The following is a 12,945-nucleotide window of genomic DNA, read 5'->3' as shown; positions in this document are numbered from 1 at the left end:
ACCATCCTTCCAGGTACCCAGGCCCGGTACCTAAGTGTCATCCTTCACTCTTGACCTTCTCAACCACCCCACAAACCAGCATGATGTTGCCAAGATCTATCAATTTTACCTTTGAAACAACTCTCATATATGCCCCTTATCTCCTCTGGCAGTGCCACCACCTTGGTGCAGGCCTTCCTCAATTCACACAATGGACTATTGTAACAGCCTTATGGCTGAGGTCTCTGCCCACAGGACATCCCCATTCCAGTCTGTCCTAAACTCAGCTCTCAAAATCATCTTCCTAAAGCACAAGTCTGACTATGTGCCCTTCCTCCCACCCCTGCTTTTCTACTCAATCTTATCCAGTGGATCCCTATCGACTCAGGATCCAGTAGAAAATCCTCTCTGGCATTCAAAGCTTTCCATAAACTACCCACCCTCACTTTTCCACTTTCCTTACACCATACACCATACTATGGGGTCCCAATTGGGGAAAAGCCATAAACAAAACAGTAATAAATGAAAGATATAAACTTAATCCCAGACATGGTAACCTGTTAAAAATCATAATTCCTTCACTGAGTCATAGCTTAGATACTGTGGCTGATGAAAATCATAACATGGACCCAGTGACAGGTTTATGACCCACACACAATCAGTACACGAACCCGAGTTTGGGCATTTTACCCAATAACATCGGCTTAATGCCCAAGCTCATTACTAAGCAGAAACCCAAAATATCCGCCAGTTATTAACAATGTACTCCATCACTCCTCCTCCTTTTGTATGTTTTCTATAATTACCACTGGGTTTTTCTGGGGTCTTGAAGTGGGGATTGATCCACTATTGAGACTGTTTTCAACTGGGAGCCACTTCAGACTGACCCTTTTATGTAAGTGATTCTATTGGTTAAACTAATGTTTCTTATAATCAATCTGAATCTCCAGCCTCTTTCTTCAGAATAAAATTAAGTCCTCTGATTGGGGAAACAGAGAATATCCCACTGCATGGGGATATTGCCTTGGAAAGGTACAGAGTTCCTCAGCCAGAGGAATTCTGGACCTTACACTTACACACTCCCCCAGCATCCCCCTCGCCTCTAGGGTTTACTCTTCATACCAGCAGCTTTGGCTTCCTTGCTGTTCCGAGAACAAGATCCTCCATTTCTCAATTCTGGGCATTTTCTTTCAATGGCTGTCCCCCACACCTGGAACATTCTCCCTCCTCATCTCTGCTACCTGACTTCTCTGGCTTTCTTCAAGTCTCAGCTAAAATCCCATCATCTATAGGAAGCTTTTCCCTTTCCTGCAGATTTCTAGCACCTTCCTTATATTAATTATTTCCAGTGTTTCCTATACATGGCTTGTTTCTTCATACCTCTTTGACTGTTGACTCCCCCGTTAGTCTGTGAGCTCCTTGAGAGGGCAGGGACTGTCTTACAGGTCTTCATATTTCCAGCGTAGCACAGAGCCTGGCACAAAGGAAGCAGCTTAAAAATGTCTATTGATCGAATAGAACCTGATTGGCCACTGTTTCCCCTGATGTATCTTCCTGGCCCTGCAAGGGCAAAACATCCCACCAATGGGCAGTCAGGACCTCTCTAACTTGGTGGATGTCTGAAGACCACTCAAGTCCACATTCTCTTCCAGAGAAGAGAAGAGCAAGCCGGCTCTTGATAATCAGATATGTTTATGTGGAGATGAGAGGGGCTGTGTCCAGAGAAGCTGTCACTATATCATTGTTGCATTTCTATGCTGTGTTAGCTCAAAGCAATCAAGATCTCTACCAATTGTTCTCTAGAAAAGATCTAAAGGAAATGTCAAAAACATCATGACAACGCAAGTGGGATAACAACTTGAGAAGATGGAGTTGCCATGGCAACCCTCTCTGTGACTGTTTTGTAGATTATAGGAATAGTGCCTGGTAATTGTCCTTCAGGTCATGCTCTGACTGCTTGAGGAGGTCTGTCAGCTGTTTTAGACAGTGGTGACCACAACCTTTCTAAGGAAACTGAGGGAGAGATGGAGGGCAACAGGTGCTAGACAAGTAAATACATCACCACCACTTTGTCCGGCATCTCCCCACAGATTCAGATGGAGACAGACCCATGCCCCAAAACCCAGAGCCTTGGAAAGAACAGCCCCGCCCCCAAGCTACCAGAACTGCTTCCAGCCCAGCCCCCACAGGCACCACGGAGGGGAGAAATCATGGAAGAGACAGAGCCCTCCTTCCTGATCACCGCCAGCACCAACTGCTAACCAACTGTCACCAATACACACAAAAACATACAAGAGGCCTTGGAGTGGCAGCATTCTCCAGAACAGCCAGCCTGCTTCCTGCCCATCTCTCACAGCCATCAGTGGAGGAAGCCACTGCTGCAGAGAAGGGGCCAGCCACCTCCACTAAACTGCCAACACATCCCCACTCACAGGGCAGGCAAGCCAGACTAGCTCAAGAACCAAAGCAATCTGAGGGAGGGAGGGCAGGTAGCCCATGCTTCAGTTGACTTTGGAATTCTTCTAATCAACCTGGGCTGGGTGTTTCTGACATCAAGTCTGAATCTCCCTTTTTGCAAGATGCACCCATTACTCTGATCCCTGACCTCTGTCTAATCCATTTGACAAGGGCCCATCCTATATGTATACACTTGAAGAAACTGCAGGTGATTATTCTGGAGAAGACTCAGGGCAGACATGTAAATATAAATATTAAGTAAAATCAAATATAAAATCCTCTGTTTGGCATTCAAAGCCCATCACAACCTGCCCCCATCTCTGCATTCTTCCTGCACCCTACACTCTCCCTCCAGATAATCTGTGATCCAGTGACACCCTCCCCCTTGCTGGTCTTTGCACAACACCCTCCATCTCCCAACTGGCCATTTTCACTGGCTGGCCCTCTTCCCTGCAGTCCCTCCTCACCTCTGCCTCCTGCTTTCCCTGACTTCTTTCAGGTTCCACTTAGAATCCCACCTTCTACAAGAAGCCTTTCAGGGACCTCCCTAACTCTAGGCCTTTGTTGTCTTACTTATTTCCAATTTAGTCTGTATAGGGTTTGTTTGTACAGAAACAGTATTGCCTTCCCTATTCCACTGCGAGGTCCTTGAGAAAAGGGATTGTCTTTGGCTTTTCTCTTTCTTCCTAAGTGTCTGGCACTTAGTAGGTGCTTTATAAATGTTTATTGACTGAAGACCCCATAGTTTTCTTCATCCTCAGATGACATGAATTTTGGCCTCTTTACTGTCCTGTCTATCCTATGTGGATACTCTCTAGCTTATTAATGTCATTCTCATTGCACAAACCCTGTCTTAGCTGACTCCCCCATCCCACTCAGGTACTACCAAGTGTAGCTGCTACTACACCCATGGTGCTAACACTGGTTCAAGAACCCTCCCTCCTGAGTTATCCCTTCACAATCAGCCAGTTGACTTCCTTTCTTTTTTATGTCATTCCCTCAAATTCACCTTATATTTTCACCCTCTGTCTTTGTATCTTCCTTCTAGCTGAACTATTAGGGGTACAATTTTTCAGAATTACAAGTATCATCTTCCCATGTAGAGATGTAAACAGTTCAGCTCCATTGAATCCCTTGTGTTTTCTTTTCCCTTTTTATCTTTTTGACCTTCTCTTGGGTCTTAATATTGGAGATCAATTTTTTGTTTGATTCTAGTCTTCTCCTTATGAAATCTTTCTATTTCATTGAATGGATTGCTACCCCTGCTTTTTTTCTTATTTCATTTCAGATGAAGCATAATAGATTCTACTCCAGCTCCTTACCAAACTGTGTCTGTTTTCTTTGTAGGCAACATATTGTAGGATTCTGTTTTTTGATCTACTCTGCTATTCACTTCTGTTTTATGGGAGAGTTCATCCCATTCACATTCACAGTTATGATCACTACCTATGTATTTCCTTCTGTTCTATTCTTCTTCCTGTTTGTCCTCTTTCTCCTTTCACCCTTTCCCTCCTCGCTAGTGTTTTGCTTCTATCCACCACTTCCCCTGATCTGCCCTCCCTTATGTCAGTTCATCTCCTCCCTTCCTAGTTCCCTTTAGGGTAAGATAGATTTCTGCATTCAAATGATTGTGTATATCATTCCCTCTTTGAGCCACCGTGGATGAGAGTAAGGTTCAAGTGATGTCCATAGCCCACCTTCCCATCTTCCCCTCCACTGTCATAGGTCTTTCTCACCTCTTCATGTGAGATAATTTACCCCATTCTACCTCTCCCTTCCTTCTGCACCCTTTGTACTCCTCTTTCTCATCCCTTAATTTTTGTCATTTCCTCATATTCACCTTATACCCATATCCTCTGTCTATGTATATTCCTTTTGTGATGCAACTTTTAAGAGTTACAAGTATCATCTTCCCATGTAGGGATACAAACCATTTAGCCCCGTTGAATCCCTTATGTTTTCTTTTCACTTTTTTACCTGTTCATGCTTCTCTTGGCCTTTGATACTGGATGTCAAATTTTTGGTTTTGGAAGAATTGAAATCCTCAAATTTCATGGAATGACTATATTTTTTTCCTGAGGACTATTATGCTTAACTTTGCTGGGCTGGTGATTCTTGGTGGTAGTCCTAGCTCCTTTGTCTTCCAGAATATCATGTTCCATGACCTCTGATCTTTTAGTGTTGCAGCTTCTAAGTCCTGTGTAATCCTGATTGTGGTTCCCTGATATTTGAATTGTTTCTTTCTGGCCACTTGTAGAATTTTTTCCTTGACCTGATGGTTCTGTAATTTGGCTGTAATGTTCCTTGAAGTTTTTATCGTAGGATCTCTTTCCTGAGGTGATTGGGGGATTCTTTCAATGCCTATTTTGCCCTCTGGTTCCAGGATATCAGAGAAGTTTTCCTTGACAATTTCTTGAAAGATGCTGTCCAGGTCCTCCATTTTCATCATGACTTTCAGGTAGTCCAGTGATTCTGACATTGTCTCTCCTAGACCTATTTTCAAGGTCAGTTGTTTTTCTAATGAGCTGTTTTACATTTTCTTCTATTTTTTCATTCCTTTGTATTTTTTGAGTGATTCTTGATGTCCCATATTGTTGTTAGCTTCCACTTGCCCAATTCTAACTTTTAAGGGATTGTTTTCTTCAGTGAGCTTCTGTACATTTCCATTTGGCAAATTTTGTTTTTTGAGCAGCTTTTTTGTTTTTCCCGACTGTTGACTCTTTTTTCATAATTCTCTTGCACCACTCTCATTTCTTTTCCCAATTTTTCATCTATCTCCCTCATAAGATTTTAAAGCTCTTTTTTGAGCTCTTCCATGAGTTCTTTCTGGGCTTGAGACATCTTCCCATTTGTCTTTGAGGTTCTGCACATAGTTGTTTTGACATTATTGTCCTCTTCTGAGTTTGTGTCTTGGTCTTCCCTGTCACCATAATAACTTTCTGTGGTCAGATTATTTTTTTTGTTGTTTTTTACTCATCTTTTTTGGCCTTTTTTCTTTCTTTTACATTTGAGCTCTGCTCTCAGGATGGAAAGGGCACTGCTTCAGGCTTCTTGTGCCAGGGGATACAGGTCCTAGATGTTTACCTGGTGCTGCACTGATGTTGCCCTGAGGCCCACAGGGGACCCTGGTGTCTTTTGCTGTGTTAAGGGAGTGGGGTGGGGATGACTAGCACTGCTGGAGGCTGTAGGTGTCTGGCAGCTTACCTGAAGCTGGGATGGGGTCCTAATGGTTATGTCTGGCATGTCCTGAAGCCTGAGGGGTGTTTCTGCACTTCCCAGGGACTACACTGAATGTTAACAGTGGTTACCTACTGATGGTGACAGGGTTGTCTTGGGTCAGTTTCTGCCAATTAGTTAAATACCTGCAGGTTTGGGCCCATAATATAGAGATATACAACCAGCTGGTCTAACCTTGTGTGTGTGTGTTTGGGGGGGTGACTTCAGCATCTTACAAAGTTTGGTTACCCCTGGGAACTTGGCCAAGATCTTACTTTATTCTAGATTTTTTTTTTTTTTGCCAAGTAATGTGGACTACCTGAATTAAAAACTGGAGCTTCTGAAAATCAGTTCCTGACTAAACTGTAAAACCTGGGGTGCATCGGTCCCAAGCTGCAGGTTTTCACTGGTCCCTGCTGGCAGGGTTTTTACTGCTTTCCCTCCAGTGGGGTGACAGCCCTGTGGTGCCCATGCCTGGGTCTCTCCCTGTGGCCACAAACATCTGAGACAGTCTAGGAACTCTTCCCCTCTCATTCTCCATCATGATCTCTTTTGTTTGGTGTCATTTAATTTAATGGTACATTTATTTTTTGTTCTGGTTTCAAACAGTACCTGATGAAAGGGGCTTTTCCATGTAACTTGCTGTGGAACAGAAAGAGGGGACTGTCCCTGACCCTGCTGATCTCTATGCTTTACAGAATGAAAGAAGAGAGTTATTTTAATGTGCACTTCTCTCATTCTGAGGGATTTGGAACATTTTGTCATAGGACTATTGATAGCTTGGATTTCTTCCTTTGAAAACTTCCAGTTCCTTTGACCTATTGGAAAATAGCTCTTAATCTTAGAAACTGGAATCAGTTCCTTCTATATCTTGCATATGCAACAATCCTTGGAGAACTTTAGTGCCGAGATGTTTTTCTTCATTTAACTGTTACCTTTCTCATTTTAACAGCATTGGATCGGTTGGTGCAAAAACATTTCAACTTTATAGAAGCAGAATTATCCATTTTATTTTCTGTGATTCTCTCTGTTGCTTGTTCTGTCATAACCTCTTCCCCTATCCATAGCTGTGAAAAGTGATTTCCTCCTTGCTTTTCTAATTTGCTGTTAGATCCCCATTTACACCTAATTCATGTATCCATTTGTAGTTAATTTGAAAGGTGGTTTGAGATGTTGATGTCCTATTGAACTTCTGGCAAACTACTTTTCCTTTATCCCATCTGTTTTTTTTTCTTCATCAAATAGTGTGTGCTCCTGTTGTGGTCTGAGAGGTTCAGAGACCTCTTAAGGACCAAAGTACAGGACAGGGTGGTCTGGAATGAATTCACAGACTCAGGCATTCCTTAAGTCAAGTTGGCAAAGATTTATTGTTACATTTTTCCAAAGGCAAAAGTTCTTAAAGAACCTGCGACCTTAGAGGGGTTCAGTTAAAGTTGACATAGGATAAACTATAGTAAAACAAGTGTCAAATATGCTAACTAGGTGATTCAGGGTGGGATTAGGGAGTGGTTAAGGAGTGGCCAGTTCTTAAAGGAACATGCACTTTTTGTATCTACTGCTCAAGTGTTTTACCCAGAGTTCATCAGGAAAAGCCCAGAGTGAGGGGGTTGTAGCTACAGGGAAGTGTGGTTTTGAGGCCTGCTACATCACTAAGTTAACTAGCAGTCAAAGCTGACTGAGGGCTGTTCAGTCTGCCACCAATCAATGTCTTGTTTGACAAGATACATGTAGGGAGTGTACATATGTCCTAAGTCTAAGATGCATATGAGGAGTTCAGGATGCAGATGATGAGGTATGGAGTTGGTATAGGTACTCCAGTGGGTATGAATATCTTTATGAGCCAATACAAAGCCAGTTCAAACTAATAACTCCTACAGGTGCAGTTTATAAGTGCACCAGGGAGAGAGATAAGTGTGTTGCTGTGGCCAACTCATGAGTAACTTCTAGGCATAGTGTCCTTGGGCTTCGGAGAAACTGCCAGGGATAGGGTTTCTGAGGTTAGGGAGAAATATGGTTTTGGAATTGAGGTCCCAGTACAGCCACCCAAGCACCCCATCACTCCCTTCCCCCCCACCCCAATTGCTGTCTTTGGATTTCTTAAACACTAAGTTATTTTATGTATTTGCTTCAGTATATTGCATAACTAATTTTTTTCCATTGATCAACTTCTCACATTTTAACAAGTTCCGAATCTGTTCCAGGCAACTAGGTGTCCCAATCGGCCTGAAGTCAGGAAGAATCATCTTTTGAGTTCAAACCTGGCCTCAGGCACTTACCAGTTGTGTGACCCTCAGCAAGTCACTTCACCCTCTTTGCCTCAGTTCCTCATCTGTCAAAAGAGCTTCAGAAGGAAATGGCAAACCACTCCAATATCTTTGCCAAGAAAATCCCAAATGGGGTCTAGAAAAGTCAGACAGGACTAAACAACAACAATTGTTTTCATAATCACAGATTTGTAGTATAGATTGGATCTGCTATTGAAAATAGTGATTGATAATCACTAATCCAAAGCCCTTCCTTTCCTACTTCCCCCCCTCCATTATTTCCCTTGAGATACTTTCTAAACTTTTTTATTGATGTTTTCTGTTTCTTATATTACCAGGGCATCCCATGTATCCCTCCTTCTACCCATCCTCGAGAGCCATGTCATGTAACAAACTGTATTTTTTCTTTTAGGGAGAAAAAGAAAAGTGAGTACAACTGATTGATGCATTCAGGAAAAGGTGTGCAATGTGTAACACCTGTGGACCTCTTACGTCCTAGATGGGGTAGGGTGATGGTTTCTTCTCATGTTTCCTTTTCAGTCCCACTTGATCTTTAACATTTTGTTACAGGAACTTTTAATTTGTTGCTGTGTCATTCTTTCAATATCAATTTTACTTACTGTGTATATATACTGTTTTCTTGGGTCTGCTTAATTTACTTTGCATCACTTCACAAAGATCTTTCCATACTTCTCTGTACTCATCACGCACATCATTTCTTACAGAATGGTAGCAGTGTTTCACAATGTTCATGTTCCACACCTTGTTTAGTGAGCAGTTGCCCAGGTGATAAGCATCTACTTTGTATCAAATTCATAGCTGTCACAAATAGTGCTGTTTTAAATAATTTGGCGTATACGGGACTGTTTTTCTTACTGATGGCTTCCTTGGGGTATAATGGAGTAATTGCTTTAAAGGCTTTGTAGACATTTTTTTTTTTACCTTCTTTGCATAATTCCAAATTACTTTCTGAAATGGAAGTGTCATTTCACAGCTCCACCAATAAGGTATTAATTTGTGTACATCGGGGCAGCTAGGTGGCGCAGTGTATAGAGCACCAGCCCTGAAGTCAGGAAGACCTGAGTTCAAATCCAGCCTCAGACCAAACACTTGACACGTACTAACTTTGTGACCTGGGGCAAGTCACGTAACCCCGATTGCCTCACTTAAAAAAAAAAATGTGTACCTCCCTCCAACCTTGTTTAGGTATCAAAAACATGTATGTGCAGTAAAAGGCATTTGATGGGATTCCTTCTTTACCTGCCATTTCAAATAGTTTATATAGTATTTGGATGAAATGTTTTTAAATGTTTAATAGAATTCACTTCCAAATCTATCTGGTCCTGGGGATTTTTTCCTAGGGAGCTCATTTATGCCTTGTTCAATTTTTTTTCTTTTAAGATAGGATTCTTTATGTATTCTATTTCCTCTTCTGTTAACCTGGGCAGTTTAGATTTTTGTAAGTATTCATACATTTCATGTAGATTGTCAGTTTTGCTGGCATGTGATTGGGCAAAATAACTCGTAAGCATTGTTTTAATTTCATCTTCATTGGTGATGCATTCGCTCTTTTATTTTTGAGACTGGGAATTTAGTTTTATTCTTCCTTTTTATTAATCAAGTTACCCAATGGTTTATCTGTTTTTATTAGTATTTTGATAAAAGCAGTACCTGCTTTTATTTTTTAATTTCATTTAAAAAATTTTTCTTAATCTCTCCTTTGATTTAGGGATTTCCATTTTGATGTTTAATTGGAGAGTTTTAATTTATTCTTTTATTCAATTCATGCCCAGTTCCTTAATCTGCTCTTTTTCTGTTTTAGGGATGTAAGCATTTAGAGGTAAAATGTTTTCCCTAAGTACTGCTTTGGCTGCATCCCACAAATTTTGGTATGTTGTCTCATTGCTGTAATTCTCTTTAATGAAATTATTGGTTGATGCTATGTTTTGTTCTTTGACCCACTCATTCTTTAGGATTGGATCTTTTCCTTTCTAATTAATTTTAATCTATGTTTCCACATGTCTGTAAATTATATTGCATTGTGGTCTGTAAAAGGTGCATTTAATATTTGTTTTTCTCCATTTGGTTATGAAGTTTTTATGCTCTAATATATGTCCATTTTTTGCGAAGGGGCCATGTACAGCTGAGAAACAGTTATATTCCTTTCTATTTCCATTCAGTTTTCTCTAGAGTTCTATCATATCTGACTTTTCTGATATTCTTTTCTTCTCCTTAACTTCTTTTTATTATTTTATGCATAGATTTGCCTAATTCTGGGAGGTGAAAGTTGGAGTCACCCCTTAGTATAGTTTTACAGCCTATTTCTTTCTGTAAGTCATTTAACTTTTCCTTGAAGAAGTTTGATGCTCTGCCATTTAGTGCCTATTTGGCAAGTAATGACATTTTAATATTGTCTATGGTATCTTTCACCAAGATATAGTTTCCCTGCTTATCTCTTTGAATTAGAACTGTTTCAGCTTTTGGTTTGTCTCAGTTCATGATTTCTACCATTGCCATTTATACTTCAGCTAAAGTCCAAGTGTCTGGGGTGGGAGGAGGGTGTGGGGATTGTCTGAAGCTTCAGGCCTTTCACACTGTTCTTTTCAGAGCTAATTCTGGGGGTTTGAAAGTTTTTGGTGGTTCCAAAGTGATGTGATTTGGGGAGAGGTTTGTTCAATGCTTTCCTGCTGTGTGCCCTGGGCCTTACTCAGGAAAAACCCCTTATCTCTTGGGAATGCAATGGATCCTGCTCCTCAGGGTCCCTGCTCCCTTTTGACCAGAAGGGATACTGCCCCTCAGGGACCTGTTCCTTTGGGACTGTAAGTGACAGTGTTCCTCAGGGACCCTGGTCCTTTGTGACTGAAAACGTTCCTGCTCCTCAGGGTCCCTGTTATCTCTTGCCAGAAAGTTTTCCTCTCTGCCCTTGAAGTGTGACCCAGAAGTCTGTATAGGCAGTGGAGTGTCCAAAAGCTTCCAAGTTTTCCCATAGGATAGTTGAAGCTTCTCTTGCTCCTTATATTAAAGGCAGTTTACATTCTTTGTGGGGTGATAGGTCCTGCTCCAAGACCTTACACCCACCGTACATGAAGCTACTTGGGGAGTTCCTAACTCAGGTAGGACAATGAAGAGGTTTTCCTCGGGGTGGGTGGTGAATTTGGAAGGAACTGAGTGCTTGCAGAACTTCCATACACTGAGAAGGAGCTCTTTTCTTATCCTTCCCTTGTCTCAAGGCAGCCTCCTGGACAGTGGCTTGGCAACAGCCTTCTGGGATCTCTGAATCCCTCCATCTAGGTGGTTCAGTTATTTGAGCACTAGGCCTGGAATTAGGAAGATCTGAGTTCAAATCCAGTCTCAGGCATTCATTAGCTATGTGACCTCAGGCAAGGGCAAGTCAGGGTGTACCTAGTCAAGCACTCTTTCATCTTTCTGCCTCCTCAGTAAGAATGACAACCCATGTGAATGTGTCTCTGATCTTACAGAGTCTGGGTCACTAAGAGGTTAGATGACTTGCCCGTGGTCATGCTGCTAGCATGGGTCCAAAGCAGGACTTGAACTCAGCCCTTCTGACTCTGAAGCTGGCCCTCTATCCCTTAGGCCTCAGAGAATCCCTATCTTCCATCCTGACACTGTTCAAGCTTTGCCTATTCCATGAAGCCTTTCTTGATTCCAGGTGCTAGTGGCCTCGATCAAAGACTGCCTTGTACTTTGCCTTTATTTGCATTTATTCTCTATATATTTTTATGTATTTCCTGTCTCAGTAGAACATAAGCTTCTAGTGGTTAGGGACTCTTGGGAGGCAAGGTGTGTTTTGTGGTGTTGTCTCAAAAGAATTCACTCAGGCTCAGGCAAGGGCATTTATTTGGCCTTAACTCACCCAACAGGCTTTTCTCCTTAAGGAAGGAAGGAGCAAGGTGAAAGTGGTTCTTTCATAGGGTAAGGATGTCTAGGACTGGCTGATGGAAAAGTTGGCATGTTAATTAGTTCTAAGGTTACTACAGGGTCAGCAATGGTAGGTACTGCATGGTTTTGTGGTCAGTTATTAGTGAGGGGCTGGAGCGTGATTGGTTAATTCAGGGGCTCAGGATACAAGGTGTTGTCAAGGTCATTATCTGGATACAAGTTGTTGTCAAGGGCATTCCTCATCAGGACTGTGTCCTTAATAGTTTTTGTATCTCCAGAACCTAGCACTGTGACTCTTATGCAGGAGGTATTTAACAAATGCTTGTTGATTGCTTTTTTTTTCTATAAAAACAAACTTCATTAAAATAGTTTCTTTGTCTAGTTGGACATTTGAAAAAAGTTAATAAAAGTTTATCATCCATAGCCTGTTAGTTTCATCAAAATTACAATGATTTAACATATGAAAGGAAACTCAGAGATAGTTTGTTCTATTCATACTGTTGAGACTTTCCTTTGCCTATGGTTTCATCTCTGTTTCCATGCCTGCTTCGTAAGGCTCTTCCACTTCTGAGAGTTTTTCATCATTTTCTAATGTTTGCTGAAGTTTGTGGTTACTACTAAGAAGACCGTGGAACTGCTTTTGCCTTAGTTCTATTTTATCTGAAGCATTTTCTCTTATATGAGAAAGATGTTGAAATTCTTTCCCCAAAGCACCTAGTTCCTTTGATGTTTCATGCCTGTGTGGATGATGCTGTATGACTTTTGCCAAAACATCATATTCCTGGTGATTTTTCTGTATTCGTTTTGCTTGAAGGATCAGCTTTTTACACTCAGCAATTTTTTTATTTGCTCCAGCTATGCTATTTTTTTTGTCCCTGTAAATGTTTTCATACTTCTCCCTTTCTCTGAGATTCATATCATATGCAAGCAGGGTTTTCACCACTGAAAATTCACATTGAGACAATGTGCTCAGCATGTGTTGGTATTGGCTATAGCCTTCTTCCTGAGATCCAGCATTGCACCATTTAATGAAACTCTTCACTAACAGGTTGATTCTCCTATCATCACCAACATCACCATCAATTAAGAGATGCTTTCTTCTAACCTCATCATCTGTCACTACCCCCAT

At 41.4% G+C, this 12,945-nt stretch overlaps 1 pseudogene; it reads right to left on the bottom strand.

The window, feature by feature from the left end:
• Positions 1-12,333: 12,333 nt before the first annotated feature.
• LOC114053448 lies at positions 12,334-12,945 on the bottom strand (annotated as a pseudogene).

This window comes from Vombatus ursinus, unplaced genomic scaffold (genome assembly GCF_900497805.2).
Source record: "Vombatus ursinus unplaced genomic scaffold, bare-nosed wombat genome assembly UNPS02004093.1, whole genome shotgun sequence".
NCBI classification, from domain to species: Eukaryota; Metazoa; Chordata; class Mammalia; order Diprotodontia; family Vombatidae; genus Vombatus; species Vombatus ursinus.
The sequence above is the reverse complement of the archived record's forward strand: the minus strand, read 5'-3'. Positions and strand labels throughout refer to the sequence as shown.